Source organism: Acinonyx jubatus, chromosome A3, assembly GCF_027475565.1.
Source record: "Acinonyx jubatus isolate Ajub_Pintada_27869175 chromosome A3, VMU_Ajub_asm_v1.0, whole genome shotgun sequence".
In the NCBI taxonomy this organism is placed as follows: domain Eukaryota; kingdom Metazoa; phylum Chordata; class Mammalia; order Carnivora; family Felidae; genus Acinonyx; species Acinonyx jubatus.
The window spans coordinates 78,144,460-78,162,807 of NC_069388.1; the positions used below are offsets into that span (position 1 = coordinate 78,144,460).

Below are 18,348 nucleotides of genomic sequence, written 5' to 3' on the forward strand. Positions count from 1 at the left end.
GTAGCTTAAGAATTTAAAGTATAGTTTTGAAACTTTATTTCAATTTTTATCATGCAGATATAGGAACTCAAGGTGGTATGCTGCTGGACAGGGGAAAAAAAATGTGCATTTATTATGGATAACGCGTCCATGTATTAAAGTTGCTGCCACCTGTTCAGTTTCTAGTAAGTTGTATATTTCTGGAATTAATGATTATAAATTCTATGAATAAATTAAGAAAACTATACTAGAAATTAGTTGGAGTAGAAACATTTTTACTAGTTTATCAATTATAGGCTTATTCATGTCTGAGAAGACACAGCTGCTTTCTTTGTCATTAAGCTGTACTAATTTTAAACAGATGTTAAAGAAGTAAAATAGTAGAGTAACAACCATCAGGAAGGCTGGGTGCACTCCACACAGAAATCTCAGGCTCTGTGCTAATCCCCAACAATCCATCCAGGTTATATCTAATTAACAAGAGTGGTGATTTTCTATTGTTACGCTCAAACTCACACACTCTCCTGATGGAAGCTGTTGGGTCAGTTTCCTCCTGCATTTCACAAAGGGTGCTAAATATGCATCCTGATAAAATTGCCTTAAGACTCATGCTTTCTCTCACTATCCTTTTCTTTTTCACTCAAGGTCACTGTTTTCATGATGGCCAATGAAGAGAATATTCTCTTGGAAAACTCAAGGTTGTGCAGAATTCCTAACAGTGGGATTTCACTGGTCACATCTTGTTCTGAGGCCTTGTGGAGTTTGCCATTATTGGGGCTGTTAAATATCTGTATTGGGTGGGGATAGTCACTAGCAGTTTAAGCATCCTAGGAAGTTTGGAAGGAACTGAGCTATTTTGTGCCCTGTTTCTACATATGTATGGGCAACTATAATTGTTCAGAATACCCAATTCACAAAATATTTGATTTGTAAATTTTAATTAAAGCCTTAAATTCAACATGTTTCTGAAATTGGTGAAACTTCAAAATGGAACATCATACAATGAAAAAGGAGTCAATATATTCTCTTGAAACACCCCAATACAGTCTTTAAACACAAAAGCAGTTTTGTGCCTTGATTGTTGTGACAAACTTTTCAAGTAAGTTTTCACTGAAAATAAAAATGTATAAATTCTGCTGCACAGCTTATAATCACAATGCTTAGTATAAAACATTATTATACAAAGAAAATGTGACTTTAATGCATACCACCAGCAAAAATATCTAACTTTTTTTTTTAGGTTTATTTGTTTATTTTGAGAGAAACAGAGACAGCATGAGTAGGGGAGGGGCAGAGAGAGAGGGAGAGAGAGAATCCCAAGCAGGCTCTGCACTGCTAGCACAGAGCCTAACTCAGGGCTCTAACTCACAAACCTTGAGATCATGACCTGAGCCAAAATCAAGAGTCTGACCCCTAACCAACTGAGCCTCTCAGGAACCCCACATTTTTTTTTAAAGTTTATTAATTTATTTTGAGAGACAGCTAACTTTTTAATGTACTGTACTTGAACATATTTTTGTTAGACAAACTTGGTATCACATACTTCAGATGTCTTTTTTAATTTTGTTGAAAAATTTGCTTGATTCATTTCCACAACAGACTTGCATGCCCCTTACCCACGATAGCATCCTGGCTGATATTTCTATAAATCTGTTTCTTAAGTTTAGGAAGGTCAACTAAATGAACAATCCTTGACTATAGTATCATCAATCTTTCAGTGTATATCTTAAATATATATATATTTATAAATTATATATATATTTATAAATATATATATATATTACCTCCATCTCTTTTTCCTCTGAAACTGTCATGTATGAAATCATCATGTTGTTTCTTTTTTTTTTTTAATGTTTATTTGGGGGGGGGAGAGGGGGGAGGGGCAGAGAGCAAGGGAGACACAGAATCCAAAGCAGGCTCCTGGCTCTGAGCTGTCAGCAGAGAGCCCCATGTGGGGCTGGAACTCATGAACCGTGAGATCATGACCTGAGCCAAATACAGATGTTTAATGAACTGAGACACCTAGGCGCCCCCATAATGTTGTTTCTTTATCATAAAAACATTACATTCACTCTGCATTATTTTTTAAAATTAACTTTATGGGTATAATTTATATAAATTGTATCCATTTAAACTGTACATTGTGATGAACTTAGATAAATGATACACCCACATGCTGCATGGTTTTTAACCTGGAGATGGGTGACCTGAGTTCAATCCTAAACTGGTCACTTACTGGTCACCTTTGGCAAGTTACCTTAACTTCTCAAAGCCTTGATTCTTCTCTCTGTAAAACAACGATGAAGGCGATCTCACAGCATTGTAAAGGTACAGTGAAATAATGAACAGTAAGTGTCTAGAATACAGTCTGTTCTCAATTCGCCTTTTATTACTAGGTAAGATAAAAAATTAACTTTGTATTTCTAAATTTCTACCTGGGTTCTTTCAAATGGAAATTTATGAACTCATCGTTTCTTCCTCACTTCTGAGTGTTCACCATATTAATTTATTTTTTTGACACATCCTGCCTCATGTTTACTTGTACAAATAGCACAGGAGGACACCAGCCCCATGCAGTCAGAAGCTCAGGGGGTCACACCAGACCTGTAGTCCTTACATTGGCAGACAGAAACCAAGGCTACACTGGAGCCTTCATGGGAGCATGAGCACCTTTGGGGACCTGAGGCACAGCCATAGGCTGGGCCTTGGTTTGAGCCTTGGCCTTGGCCTTTGGCAATATGGCACCAGCACATTTCCTGAGCTTGGGGTGAGCAATGTAGGCAAGTTGATTGCACTTGTGGATGCCGCCATTTAGGATCTTGGGTTTGATTTCCCTGGGCTACATTAGGGCCTTGATAGCCTCAGCACGAGCACTCATGGCCTAGATGGTGTTGCCCTGCATCTTCTTCAGGCCATTCTTGTTGTGCTTCTTGGCAAAGTGTATGTTCCTCAGGAACTTGGGGTCTGCCCCCTTAAGAGACTCATATCTTTGTTACTGGGGTTTCTTGATGTCGTTTCTGTGCCATTTTCATGACTGGTTGTGTATCGTGTGGTTCTTGGACTTGACCATGTCTGCATGAAGCCTATGGCTCCTGAAGCTCCTGGGACTGCCATATTCATTTACTCTTTATGTCAGAGGCAGAAGGAACTGGAGAAATGGCATTTTTTTTTTTTTGTTTTAAGTAGGCTCCACATCCAGTGTGGAGCTGAATGCGCAGCTTGAACTCACGACCCTGAGATCAATACCTGAGCTGATATTAAGAGTCAGATGCTTAACCAACTGAACCACCCCTGGGTGCCCCACATAGCATGATCTTATATATCATTTACCCACAACTCTCAGAATGTTCAGTGTGTCCTAGTTAGCATTGACAGATATGATACATTTGTGTGTAACTTTCACTCTGCTACCACTGCCAAAAAATTTCTAAAGGACAAAGTTTCACTAGGAATAGGTAATTATGAAGTAAATCTCACAACTACACATTAACTTGGGCAAAAATTCACAGAAGCTAAGTGATAGCTTCTATAATTGTTCAAGTACAAGGCTGAGCACATGAAGCAGGTGTTTCTCTTTAAACTCCCTACAAATGTGTACGCAACATTCTTCAGCATCTGAGAACATAAGCAAACAACTGTGCTAAATCATCTCGCCTCATTTTGATCGTAAGGGCTCACACCAGCCAATGAATAACTTATAAATACAATCTGATGTGCGACATGGAGAAACGTAGATGATGGTGGCTTTAGGTTGTTCTTGATTATGTCTGGGGTATACATTCATTGGCGGTATCCCCACCCCCACCCCGCCACCGCCCTGCTATCTTTCAGAATCCTGAAAGGAATTCTGAAAATATGAATACCCCAGTTTCCTGCTTCGTACCTGCATTTCTCTAAATAATCCGATCGGAGCTTGGTCTGTAAGTACCAGTCCTGGTGTCTACTGTAATTAACAGGCGTCCTGTTAGTTGTAATTAATTAAGAGGCGGTTAGAAATGGTAATTCTAACCATTTGTATTTTTTAACTGACTGTGAATTTGCCTCAAATATTTTTAGCACTCTCATGTCCTTGCTCTCGGATTTTTCTTCGGCTAGGCACTTGGCTAGGCACTTCGTAATTGAGGGGCATTCTTTTCCTTTCAACAATCTATTTACCTACTCTCCTCAACACTTCCACTTGGGTGGTGCTGGCGCACCAGGAAGAAGTGCCCAAGCGGTTCTTCAGGATCCGCCCTCCCGGACAGGGTCTCAGCGCAGAGATGCGCCCGGGAGAAACTCAACGCTTAACGCCAACGCCACCCGCCGCGGGGTGGCGAGGCCTGGACAGGGCCCTAATGAGAAACTCTGGGTTCGCCTGGACCCAGTCTCTGCCAGGCCTTCGGGATCCCGCGACCCCGCCGTAGCGGGAAGGAGGAGAGAACAGGAGACGAGGAAGAAAAGAAAGTGCCCTTGTTGAACCCCCGCCCGCGCTGGTCGGGCCCTCGTGGCCTTTGGCCTCCAGGGGGCGTGGCCTCGGGGGCGGAAGCAGAGGGCGGGCGGAACCTCTTCGGGGTGGAGACTCATTGGGGCGGGAACCAGCCAGCCTGCTGGAGCGGGGGTCTTCAGAGCCCAAAATGGGTGTGCTAGCTGCACTAGTACGCGAAGTAAGAAACGAGACTTCCTACTATCCAGAGGAAAAGGGAGACTCTTAAGAGGGTCACCAGCCCGTGAACTCGCGGCGCTTCCCATCCTCCCACATAGTTTAACGGACCAGTACGGGTCGCCAGCCGGAGCGTAGACAGTCAGGGTAGCTTCAGTTTCCATTTTCACTTTCCCTATGGGGCCCGCAGACTTGGAGCGGAGAAAGTGGCTAGGACCAGCGCCCGTGTCACCACCTCCACAGGGGCAGTGGTGTGGTGGCTAGTTGGTCTGTAAGGGCTGTACCATCCAAAACTCTACCCCACGGTTTCCACCAATGAAGCAGTCCGGGATAAAATGCAAATATACTGGGGTCATGATAAGTAACTGAAGTATTCACGATCCCCAACTATCTGAAAATATTCTTCGTGATTAACTGCCCTTTTCTTCTTTGAAGTAGAAAACTGGACCCTTAGAAATACATACCAGATGTGGTAGGTGGGCTAATTTGAAAACAGCTGGACATGGCGCACCTCAGGAAAGCAAAGACAAGATTCCTCCCTCCCAAGTTGTTAAAATGTGATTTGGCTCCACTCTCCTTACAAATGATACCTGTTTCCAGATAATCCACTTTTTCTAGTTTTGTAACAGCATAACTGAATTCCTCCACTTTTAGTTCAACTTAAGTCTTGATTGTATCACCTACCCCAATGCTAAAGGACCAAGGGAGATTAATAATCCTTTTTTTTGTTTTTTTTTTTAAGTTTTTTAAATGTTTATTTTTGAGAGAGAGAGAGAGACAGGGTGCGATCTGGGGAGGGGCAGAGAGAGAGGGGGACACAATCTGAAGCAGTCTCCAGGCTCTGCACTGTGAGCACAGATCCTGACTTGGGGCTCAAACCCAGGATCATGACCTGAGCATGACCTGAGCTGAGGTCCATCGCTGCACCCCTCCATCCCTTTTTCTTTTAATATACATTTTGGTCAGGGTTTCCTGGTTCTTCCTCTTTTTTTTTTTTTAAGTTGTGTATTCATTTTGAGAGAAGAGAGGGAGACAGACAAAGAGAAAGCACACGTGAGTGGGGGAGTGGCAGAGAAAGGGAGAGAGAAGCCCTAGCAGGCTCTGTGCCATGAGATCATGACCTGAGCCAAAATCAAGATTCTGAGGTGTAACCTACTGAGCCACCCAGGTGCCCCAGATTAATAAGCTTTTTAAGGGGGAAAAAACTAGTTTTTTGTGCACATTTCAACTCAAAAACTATAAAGAGCAAAATTAAAGCACCTGACATTTGAGACTCCCAAAGACAAGCACTTGAAACAATGCACAACACTGGACTAAGCCACACTGGACTAAGCAGCAGCTTTCTGTTGATTTCCCTTTCCTCCATACCTATTATGGAGTTGACAACTGCTCAAAGGATAGTGAGTGGATTTGAGGATGTTCCACTCAATAGCCAATGGAAACCCACTGTTAAGCATCTCTTCTAATACCTCATAAACCACAGCCACATTGTCTTTGGTTACTGGCTCTGAACAGACTCCAAAATAACCCTGATGAAAATATAATATATATTATATATATATAATTCAGAGACTTTAATAAAAGGGAAAGAATCTTCCTAGAGAATAAAAAAAATAAAAACAAAATACTTCACACTTAAGCTTTCTTGACTGAAGCATACTTCAGCGTCTGTAACTGCAAAATATGTTTGGTTTAACCAACCAAATTCTGTGCTAGACCCAGGGAAAAGAGGCATATATCACAGACACTAATAGGGAAGACAGAAAAATAGAAAAACAACTATAATTCAGTGTTACGTGTTTAATAAAAGCATATGCTAGGTACAAAAGTAGCCTAACTGAAGGAGTGACTAACTCTATCAGGTTTATGGGGATAATGGCATAAGAAAGGATTTAACTCAGGAATGGTGTCCATTTGATGGGGTATATGAAGCACAAGGAGAAATGTAAAAATTTTTAAAAAGCTCATGAGGTAGATATCAATAAATGACTACAAAATGCCAATTGAAACAGAAGAAATTAAAATACAAAGAGGTACAGAATTCTATTAATTTTAAAGAGGTAAGTTGAAAATGGGGTGAAGGGGTAGAGAACTCCTTTTACTCAAATCTTCAGTGACACAGAAATTGAAATAACAGCCCTTTAGAATTCCACTTCAGGCAAAACCACTGTTGTTATATTAGTGTATATTTCTCTGGGTTATATATTCGGAACTGACATTGTTTTGTGTAAAAATGGACTCTCCATACACTGAGGCAGTACGGGAAAATGGTTGAATGTGCAGGCTTTGGCAATCTGGTGTTGCCTGGGCTGCAATGCAGGATCTGCCACTTCCCACTTGGGAAGTTACTTCTCTTTATTTTAGTTTTCCCCTCTGCAAAATAGGTCTATAACTGTACCGTCAGTGGAGATTTTAAATATCAGAGTGGACTTTTTGTGCAAAAGTGCATGGAAAAGAGCCCATAAAACTGCTTGGTTTTTAATTGATATTTAATTTATTAGTGTTGTAAATTTTAAGCCAAGCTGTTATTAAGTATGTAAACACAAATCTCAAATTAATTTATAAATCTATCAATTTTGTGTTAAAAATGAAACACTTTGACTTGTTCTTTGATTAATGCTCAGTGAACTTTTTTTTTTATTTTTTTTTAACGTTTATTTATTACTGAAAGACAGGGTCCGAGTGTGAGCAGGGGAGGGTCAGAGGGAGAGGGAGAGGGAGACACAGAATCTGAAGCAGGCTCCAGGCTCTGAGCTGTCAGCACAGAGTCCCTAGCGCGGGGCTAGAACTCACAAACCTCGAGATCATGACCTGAGCTGAAGTTGGATGCTTAATGACTGAGCCACCCAGGTGCCCCTCAGTAAGCTTATTAATTTGACATATTAGACTTTTCATTTAAACACTATTTATAAGTGATAGAATTTTCTTAAGCATTACCTATTAAAGTAACAAAAGCATACAAATGCAACAAATCAAATTGTCTTACACATTTATGCTGTTTATAAACTTAATTTTTAAATTCCCTTAAATTATGTAAAGTTCACACAGTGCTGTATCTGATTGTCTCAGGTACTTCATACCCCTAACAAGGCAGATTTATACCTTAAATCATCTTGGCCCATTTTCTGCCCAGTCCAGAGCACTTATAGAGTATTCCTGTTAAGAGTCTTCCTGAGCACTGAAAGGACACTGGTTAGGAGTGTGGGCTCCCAGCCAGACTGCTCTGCTACTAACTGGCTACGTGACCTTGGTTAAGTCATGTAACTTTTTCCACCTCTGCTTTATCACCTGAAAGTGGGGGTAGCAAGAGTACACAACTCTCAGAGTTGTTGTGAGCCTTACCTGAGTTAGTGCATGCAAAGCACTTAAAACAGTACCTGGCAGATAATAAGTGCTCAACAGATTTTACAGTGTTAGTGTAAATCTACTAGATCAAATTCTCTTAGGCATCTGTGCAGCATAAAAATCAAACCTATACATTAAGTCAATATCCCTTAAGCATTTAAATATTCCCTATATGCCTAATTGGTCAAATCCTAAGTATTTCAATTAAAAATCAATGTAATGTCAGATTTTCTCCCCAACCTGTGAGATTCTCTAAAATGTATCAAATATAGTAAATACAGAGAATATATACACAAGCAACAAGTGAGTTAAAAGTTACTACATCTTATAAATACAAGGTGTCATTAAAATGATCATAATTTGTTCAGCATGTGTATGTTATTTGGGGTTGCAATCATTACCGAGTACATTATCCAATGGAGAGGGGAACAGATTTATTTTGGCACTGTTAACCTGATGTATTCAGGGTTGTCAGTCAAAGGCTTGAGATGGGGTTATGTATGGTTTCAGGGTTATTGGTCAAAGATTCCAGATGGGGGGAGATTAGGTGGGAGAGGAAGTGGTGTACCTTCTGAGGGTTCTACCCAGTCTCCCAGTTAACAAGCTGGGCCTTTGTAATAGCTGGGAACTGTCTACTATGTAGTAGGAACTCAAACTATTTCAGATGTGATTTGTTTTTACAACCCAGGGCATCATCTATCCCTTGTAAATTTTACCTTTGCCTAATTTTTATGGTAACTACTTTCAATTTTTCCATCCTTAATTTGAGAAGATGGAGTTCTGTACTTTCGACTTGAGAGTTCAGCTAATCTCTTTGCTTATTAAAGTTAATTAAATTCAAGAGTCAGACACTTGGGGCACCTGGATGGTTCAGCTGGTTGAACATCTGACTCTTGGATTCAGCTCAGGTCACGATCTCACGGTTTGTGAGTTCAAGTCCCGCATTGGGCTCTGCGCTGACAACACAGAGCCTGGTTGGGATTCTCTCTCTCTCTCTCTCTCTCTCTCTCTCTCTCTCTCTCTCTCTCTCTCTCCCCCTCCCTCCCTCCCTCTCTCTCTGCCCCTTCCCCACTCATGCTGTCTCTGTCTCTCCCAAAATAAGTAAATAAAACTTAAAAAAAAAAAAAAGAGTCAGACACTTGACCGACTGAGCCACCCAGGCGCCCTTTTATAGTAAGTGGTCAGTTTTATAGTAAGTGGTCAGTAAATAACTATTATCATATGGTTATTTTTTCAACTTTTTTTCTTTAAACATTCTTTATATATTTTATTAAAATGCAAAAACAACAGCTGTCCTTCAGTCAAAATTCAAACTTGCACTACCTTATGGTAAGACATTGTGTTAATTTCCTATTGCTGCTACAACAAATGACCATATACTTAGGGATTTAAACACAAATTTATCATCTTACAGTTTTGGAGTTCAGAAATCTAAAAAGTTCTCACTGAACTAAGATCAAGGTGTTGGCACTGGACTGCATTCCTTTCTGGAAGCTCTCAGGGGAGAATCCATTTCCCTGCCTTTTCCAGCTTCTAAAGGCCACCTGCATTCCTTGGCTTATGGTCTTTTCCTCCAGCAATAGTATCACTCTGACCTCTGCTCTTGTCAACATATTTCCTTTTCTGACTCTGACTCTCCTGCCTCCCTCTTTAAGGACCCTTCTAATTTCACCGGGCTCACCTGCATGATCCAGGATAATTTCCCCATCTCAAGATGCTTAATTTAATCATATCTGCAAAGTCCCTTTTGCCACGTAAGGTAACATATTCACAGATTTCAGGAATTAGGACATGGTTGTCTTTGGGCAGCTATTATTCTGCCTGCCACAGATACTATTCCTGAAATTACTGATGATGAAATCAAAGTTGGCATTATATATCAGCAAAGGGATGGAAAAAGATTATTTCACTGTCCTTTAAATAGACCTTGGCCAAATGCTAACAGCATTTGAAAACAAACTCTTTGGCTATTTGTTTCCTTAGAATTAGGCAAAATTTAAAAAAAAATTTTAATGTTTATTTTTGAGAGAGAGACAGAATGCGAGCAGGGAAGAGGCAGAGAGAGAGGGAGACACAGAATCCAAAGCAGGCTCCAGGCCCTGAGCTGTCAGCACTGAGCCTGACATGGGGCTCAAACTCACAAACTGGGAGATCATGACTTGAGCCAAAGTTGGACACCCAACTGACTAAGCCACTGAGGTGCCCCTAATTAGGCAAAATTTTAATTCTAAAGGGTTCTGGGGCACCTGGTGGCTCAGTCCATTAAGCATCTGACTTCAGCTCAGGTCATGATCTCGTGCTCTGTGAGTTGGAGCCCCGCGTCGGGCTCTGTGCTGACAGCTCAGAGCCTGGAGCCTGCTTTGGATTCTGTGTCTCCCTCTGTCTCTGCCCCTCCCCTACTTTCTCTCTCTCTCAAAAAGAAATTTAAAAAAAAATTGAAAAAATACAAAAAAAATCTAAAAGTTTCTGAGTACCTTCCAGATATTCCAGGTATTATTTGCTATATAAATATTTATATACAATATCATCTCATCTTTCCAGAACATGGCAACATGTTCCTAAGCTGATAAAACTTGGGAAGTGCATATGTACTTACATCCCCACACAGACCCAGACACATACACACATACAAGCTTTCCTGAGTAGCTAAAATAACTGACAAAAAGTTATGCTAAGATTCCCATGTTTTACTCATAGGAAAACCTTGGACTCACATGCAGATCCCACCACTTGACATATCATTCTATTAAACCTATCTTATTTCCAATCTTTGACTAACTTGAAGTAGGAAATTAGAGAAGGGCAGGGAAGAAAGCTCTAGGCAAGTAACTGACAGAACCAAGAAGACTTGAGGAAACATATCTCAGTCAATAATGTGCCTTGTTTATATGACCTAGTCAAATGTAATAAAATTATACTAAATATGTGCATTCAAGTAAAGAAAGGACAGTGGAAAATAAGAGGTGTTTTAAGTAGAATCTATTAGTTCTCAAACCTTTGACCAATCACTACCTCTCTGGGATTTCACTTATTCATATATATTTTTTTAAAAATACACTATTTGATGTCTAGACTCTTGTCTATGATTGAATGCCATGATTTCAGGTGACAATGGCATTCACCAAGGAGACAATCAGAATGGCTTGTCACCAAGGAGACAATCAGAAGTGCTATGTATTCTGGTATGCACTTATTTTTTATAATATTTATTATGATGATAACTATGAATTTAACATTTTACCTCAGTTGTCTAGGCCGAGAAAAGAGTACAGGCAGGGAAATGTGTTTTAATAGTGTCAAAGGCATCACTTTTTCACAATAACTAATATTTGATGCTTTACTATAACCAGCAGTTAATGAACATGTGCCAAGCATTGTGTTAGGTGCTAAGTCTTCATGAGCAATTAACTTATTTTCATGTTTCAGGGGACAAGTAGAGAGCAATAACTAAACTAAAACTTTAAAAATATGTTAACATTTTGATCCAGAAATTCTTTCCCACAAGCTGTCCAACAGAAACTTTCATGAAAGTGCTTCAAGGTATCTATACAAAAATGCCTACTTATGCATTGTTTGTAACAGTGAAACACTGGAAATGACCTAAACATCCATCAACAGAATGAGAAAGACCTATATATATGAACATGAAAAGATGGCAAGATATAGTACTTGATGACAAAAGAAAGTTATAAATGACAGTATGTTTTTCTTTTGTTGATATATAGATAGAAGTATGTGCAAAAAAAATCTCAAGGATACAGAGCAAAGTATTAATAACAGGCAGGATTATGGAGATTTTTTTCTTTTTACATTTTTTTAAGTGACACAGACATTCACTTAAAGATAATAAACATCACACAGCACAATCAACAAAGGTAAAACAGAATAATACAAAATAAAAACAAGAGATTAAGTTAAATAAGTTTTAGCAATGTTTTATGAGAAAGTATTGAAACTTTATTTAAAACATGGGGTGCCTGGGTGGCTCAATCAGTTAAGCATCCAATTCTTGGTTTTGGCTCAGGTCATGATCTCATGGATTGTGAATTCAAGCCCTACATTGGGCTCTACGCTGACAGTGTAGAGCCTGTTTGGGATTCTCTCTCTCTCTCTCTCTCTCTCTCTCTCTCTCTCTCTCTCTCTCTCTGACCCTCCCCAACTCTATCTCTCTCTCAAAATAAATAAATAAACTTAAAAAAAATTTTTAAATAACATGTTTTCCAAGCATTTAGATTAGATATGGCATTTCATCTACGGTTTTCTGACCCAGTAGCTAGAAACTGTGAACTTTCACTCAGTTACCCCTTTCTTCATTCTGGTTGCTTTCGAGTTTTCAACAAAGCTTTTCACCTGAGCTTGCTCTTTAAGAGATGAGAATTCAGAACACGGGATAATAGAAAGTGCACACATGCCAATTTGTTTACTGTGAGTCTCTCAGAGGAAATCATGTGCATCTGTCTGTTTACTTTTCCTTGGTACCTAGAAGGTCACCTCTAAAAATAATCTTGCTCACTGTCAGAGCTTCCGTGACACAGAGGTACATGCCTCACATGCTCTCCATAGTGCCCTATGCCAGGCATATCCAGTTCCCAAAGGACTGAGACCAGAGGAGGAGGGGAAAGCAGCTGCCAGCTAAACTGTCCAGCTACTAATTTAATTTAATAATGGACACAAAGGAAGACCTTTAAAAAGACAGCACACACATTTTCTCATGGCTGTCACTCTAGACTAGTGATGTTGAGCTTTTAAATGTTTATTGGCTGTTGTATTTCTTCTTTTGTGATTTTCTGAAGGAAACATTAAGAGAATTTCTCAACCAGAGCCCATGCTATGGTTATTTCACTTTGCAATGGACACTTTCGGGTTGCCTAACCAGTCTTTACCTCTTCTGGTCAGGCCCTGAAGCTCTTGATGATTGGGCAGTCTTGAGAAACTATGTTTCTGTGAAACTATGCACTGGCCTCCACCTCATTCCTCCCAGGTGACCTTTTCAATACCCCATGCTGGGCTGGGACACACTGTGTGAATGAGGAAAGTGAGGAGAAAGAGACATCAGTTAGAAGTCTACTGTCCAAGTCACAAATATTGAAGGGCCAAACTAAAAGCATAGGCAGAAGAGAAATGAATAGAAAGATGGTAACTGAAGAGTTGGAATCTATGGAATTTTATAGCTGTTTGGATCTAGGGTGAAAGGAGCTCCACACATTCCAGAAGTTTCCTAGACTTGTGCTAGGACATTGGTGGTGCCATTATGGAGAAGATGTCCCATACTGGACTCTGAACTCATCCTCTTCTACCTCTCCAGGCACCTCAGGGCAACAACTGTTTTGCCATCTATCTTCAGTTGTTCACTTTCATTGATTCCTTTCCATTTAATCCTATTTAATAATCTCTCATATTTAAAACACAAAACAAACAAAAACAAATCTTTCCCATTGAGAGATGGTGGGAAGAGTAGGCTACAAACAACCTCATCTTAAACATTGGGAGTGAAGAAATGCTATCTGTGATTAATGGAATGAAAAATAGAGCTTATGTAGGTTTTGAAGGTGGCCAGTGGATAGTGACATAACTACTCTGGATGACAGAGAAGTATAAGTGAACTAAATTCTCAGCATAGCAGGAAGTTAACAGATAATGTTTAAGAATGATAAATCAAGAAACAGTCATTAGGAGGTTAATTAGTGATAAGGAGGTTACCATAACACAGAAGCAGTTCAAATTGGTTTCTTCTGGGCTGGCAAAAAGTGGCTCAGAGATTGTTGCTTCTTTGAATCATTTGCATGTATTTCTTTGACATGGTATTTTTTTTTTTAAGTTTGTTTATTTTTGAAAGAGAGAGAACACAGGTCGGGGAGGGGCAGAGACAGAGGGAGACACAGAACCTGAAGCAGGCTCCAGGTTCTGAGCTGTACTCACAGAGCCCGCTGCAGGGCTCGAACCCACAAGCTGTGAGATCATGACCTGAGCTGAAGTCAGACACTTAACTGACTGAACCACCCAGGTGCCAGTGATGAGGTTTTAAAAGCTTTTTTTCCCCTTTTTTTTTCAATATGGTAAAGAGAGAGGCCTTAAAAAATATCCTCCCTAAACTTACACCTCCTTATGGCTACTACTGTCTCTTCTCTTCCTTAAGATATATTCCTTAATATTAGTAGTAGTAGCCAACATTTACTGAATTATTGTGATGTGCCATGGGCTGTTAACTGCTATACTTTCATCATCTCATTTAACCTTTACAGTGAACTTAGCACAACTAGATATCTTGAAGGAGTGTTCTACATTCACCGTCTACATTTGCTTACCATCCAAATATCAACTCACTGCAGACACTCTTAGATTGCTCTCAATAAGGGTACCCATAACCTCCTTACTGTTGAAACTAGTTATACTGTCAGCATCTTTACCTCTACTATTCTCCCTTTGCTTCCACAAAAATATACTTTCTTGGGTTTTCCTTCTGCTTCTCTGGCTTCTTTTCAGTCTCCTTTAAGGTCTTTCTTCTCCTACTCACCTCCTAAATATCGGTATGTCTCAGTTCCTTCTTCAACCTGCTTTTCCTTTCATTTTATATTCTTTTGGAGTATTCACATACTCCTATTGCTTAAGTTACTGTTGATGGAACTCAAACCTCTGTCTCTATCCCAACAGTTCCTTCTCCTCAGCTAGAAACCAATAGACCATTGTCTATCAGACATCCTGATCTGGGTGTCCCAATGGCACCTCAACTCAACACATCTCAAGTGAAATGCATCAACATTCCTTCATACTTGTTTTTTCTTGTGCATCTCTCTTTCAATGACTCTATCACCATCCACACAGTTACCCAATATTCCAACTTTGAATATTATCCTTGATTCCTTAGCTGTCCTCCACATATTATGACATCTAATCAACAACTACCAAGTCCCATGCAGTCTCCATCCTGAATTTCTTTCCATTCCTTCTTATGTAGGGGGCCGCTACCTTTATTTGCACTGTCTTCATCTCTTATCTAGACTATGACTGTGACCTGCTAACTGGTCTCCCTGCCCTCCCCTCTTGGGTTACCTCTTGAGTCCATTCTCTAGGCTGCAGACAGAGTGATTCTTTCTCCCATGCAAATCTGAACCTGCTTCTCCTCTGCTAAAAGGATTTAATGGTTTCCTGTAACCTCACCTAGATTCCAGCTGGCTTCCGCTCACCTCTGTCTCACAGTACCTCTGGTCTGGCTCCTGCCATAATTAACTGCTTGCAGCTTCCCAACTCTCTCTCCCTCATTTTGAGATATTTTCTCTCACTACTCCCTCTGCCTGAGATCATGCTTCCTACCCTGTTCTCTTCCTTTGTAATTCCTACTAGTCCTTCTTGATGCAGCAGAGGTATTTTCTCTTTGGTAGAGGTTTTTTCTGACCCCAAAGCCCAAGTTAGGTTCCAATTCTGTGCATTACCATAGGCCTCTATTGATGGGGGAAACAAAGGCAAATGAAAAATTAAATTTCTTTACTGCCTACAGCCCATTGACAAGTCCTTGAAACAGGCAGAGTGGCCTTCCTCTAGGAACTCAGCTGCCTTGCTGATGACACTTTGCTAAGGGCAAAAGGCAAATTTAGCTTAACATTATTCTGACCTCCAGGATCCTATAAGTCTACTTTAACATATAAAAATTACTTTGGAAACTTCCTTTATCTCTACCCCTCAAATATGTGTTAGCAATTGTCCTCCAAATGTACGGCCCACTGATACAAATCTGAAGGGTCTCATGCCTGAGTTTTTACTAAAGAGTAATAAATGACCTTTTCCTAATGACAGTTAGCCCCCTCAAGACTCTGGAAACCTTGTTTCCAAATTACCTTGGAGGTTTGTGCTGTCCCTAAGCCCCTCTGAACTTGAAAGTATATAATCAGCCACTCTTCACAACCCCAGTGCAGCTCGTTCTGCCCACAGGTCCTGTCCCCGTGCTTTAATAAACCACCTTTTTGCACCAAAGACATTTCAAGAATTCTTTCTTGGCCATTGGCTTCGAGCCCCAACACTTCAAACCACATCACCTATCATATTACTACCACACCACTGTATTTTCCTGTATCTTCTCTGTCTCTCTCACTAAACCACAAATCATTAGGGGATAGGTGGTATATTACTTATCCTGGCAGAGAACATCAATTCATTGAATGAATTATGGGAGGTGGTCCTATGGACTGGAAAGAACATGGAGTCTGGATTCAGACAGACCTAGATTTTGGTTTCTTCTTCTTCTGAGTCTTTTTCCCCCCCAGCTATAAAATGCAGATCACAGTTCCTTCCTCACAGAGTTGTTGTGAAGATTAAATGAAGCACCTACCACAGGGTATGGACACAGGAGCTTGGAATCAGTGTGTGTGTTCTTTCCCCCGAGAGCAACCTGGGAATTTTGTTTGAGGGGAGCAAGGATGAATTCAGAGGTGGGTCTTACAGGAGGACAGGCTAGCAGAGAGCAGTAAGTTAGGCCTGAAGTTGAAGTGGAAGCTGGTGTATAGATTTGGGAGCCATCCATTTAGGGGAATCGAGCCCAGGAGTAAATGAGACTGTGCCCTGGGGAAGGCTCAGGCCTGGGGAGCAGTAAAGAGATTTGCCTTTGCCAAAGGAGGGGGGAGGAGGAGGAGGAATGATCTGCAGGATGTTAGAGGAGAACCAGGGTGGGGAGGGAGAAGCAACAGTGTCACACACTGCAGAGAGGATGAAGAGAAGAGTGCCCCTTAGCTTGGACTTAATGAGGCCACTGATGTCCTTGGAAAGAGTGTAGATGGCTGTTTCGTGTGGTTAATCATTTGTTCTAGTACAGAGTAGAAAGAGGGGGGCCATGTGGGACTTGGAGTTCTAGAGCAAAAGCCATCTGACTGATAAGGGGGAGGGAAGAGCTGAGGATAACAGTAGCAGCAAACACTGTTCCTAAACCACAGTGTTGACTTGTGGCACATGCCAGCACCTAGATGCCAGGGCCCTTCCCCACTTCTCACCGCCACCCTCGCTAACTGCTGCCCTGCTTAAGAGTACCAAAGAGTAACCCGGCACGGGTGGCTGGAAGTGGTGGAAGCATATACAAAGCATATACAGTGAGTTTTTTTGTTTAATAACTACCATTTATTCTTTTCTGAGTGGCAGGCAGTGTGCTAAAAGTCTTGTGCACATTACCTCTCTTACTTCGTACAACAATCCTTTAAAATATTGTCATCAGTTTATTAATGAGAAAACTAAGGCTCAGAGAAGTTAACTGACTATTGGAAGTCAACCACTAAGTGATGAGCTGAGATTAAAATTGATATCTCTGACTCCAGAGCCCTTGCTCTTTATTGGCTTCAGGGTGGGTGGGGTAGAGTAGGAGAAGGCACCTGGAGAAGTTCATTTGAGAGTCAAGGGAGAGGCATCCCAAGGTTTCTGGAAAGTTAAGGAACCTGTTTTATGTACATAATTCATTTCCCTGATTCTGTTTGACTAAGTAGTGAGTTAAGTTTACACCAAAGGCTAGAATCATCTAGACCTGCATAGTCCTATAATACTCTGTGCTGATGGAATGTTCTCTGCGCTAACATGGTTGCCCCTAGCCACACATGGCTAATCAGCATTTGAAATGCAGTTACTGTGATTGAAACACTGTTTTTTATTTTATTTTATTAGTTTTTTTAAATTTAACTTTTATTTTAATTAATTAATTAATTAATTAATTAATTAATTATTTTGACAGAGAGAGTAAGCAGTGGAGGGGTAGAAAGCGACAGAGAACCAATCCCAAGCAGGCTCTGTGCTGTCAGCACAGAGCCTGAAGTGGGGCTTGATCTCATGAATTGTGAGATCATGACCTGAGCTGAAGTTAAGAGTCAGATACTTAACCAAGTGAGTCACCCAGGTGCCCCCTAAGTTTAGTTTAAATTTAAAAACTGATACTTGATTCAGTTATTGAAAAATTTTAAGTATATTTTGAACAATCATTTATGAAACTACTTTTTCAATTTAAAATTTTGTGAAATATAAATAGAATGAGCATCTGAATTGTTATTTGCTGTCCATGTAATAAACATTAGATCTCAAAGACATAAAATAAATGAATGTAAAATAGCTTATTACTTTTTAATTGGCTACATGTTGAAATGACAATATTTTTGATATGTTGGCTTAAATATATATTATTTAAAATTAATTTCACTTGTTTTTAGAAAACAAATTTTAATGTGGCTACTAGAAAACATAAATTAAATGTGTGACATACATTATATCTCTTTTGGACAGCCTTGATCTAAAGGTAAGGTCCTGGTACTAAAGTTTCCATTAAGTGGAGGGGTTGAAAGCCTTTCCCCCTGCCTTTTACTACTCTAGGCCTCTCCATTCTTTCTTCCTCTCCATCCTTCTTATTATTCTCACCCATTTAG

At 40.2% G+C, this 18,348-nt stretch overlaps 1 long non-coding RNA gene across 1 annotated transcript in view; it reads right to left on the reverse strand.

Annotated features, from left to right (window-relative positions):
• Window positions 1–516: 516 nt before the first annotated feature.
• LOC128311206 (uncharacterized) overlaps window positions 517–18,348 on the reverse strand; it is a 51,572-nt gene continuing 33,740 nt past the window's right edge. The window contains exon 4 of the long non-coding RNA XR_008289345.1: window positions 517–2,266. This is a non-coding gene — a long non-coding RNA (uncharacterized LOC128311206). The remainder of the gene's footprint in view (window positions 2,267–18,348) is intronic.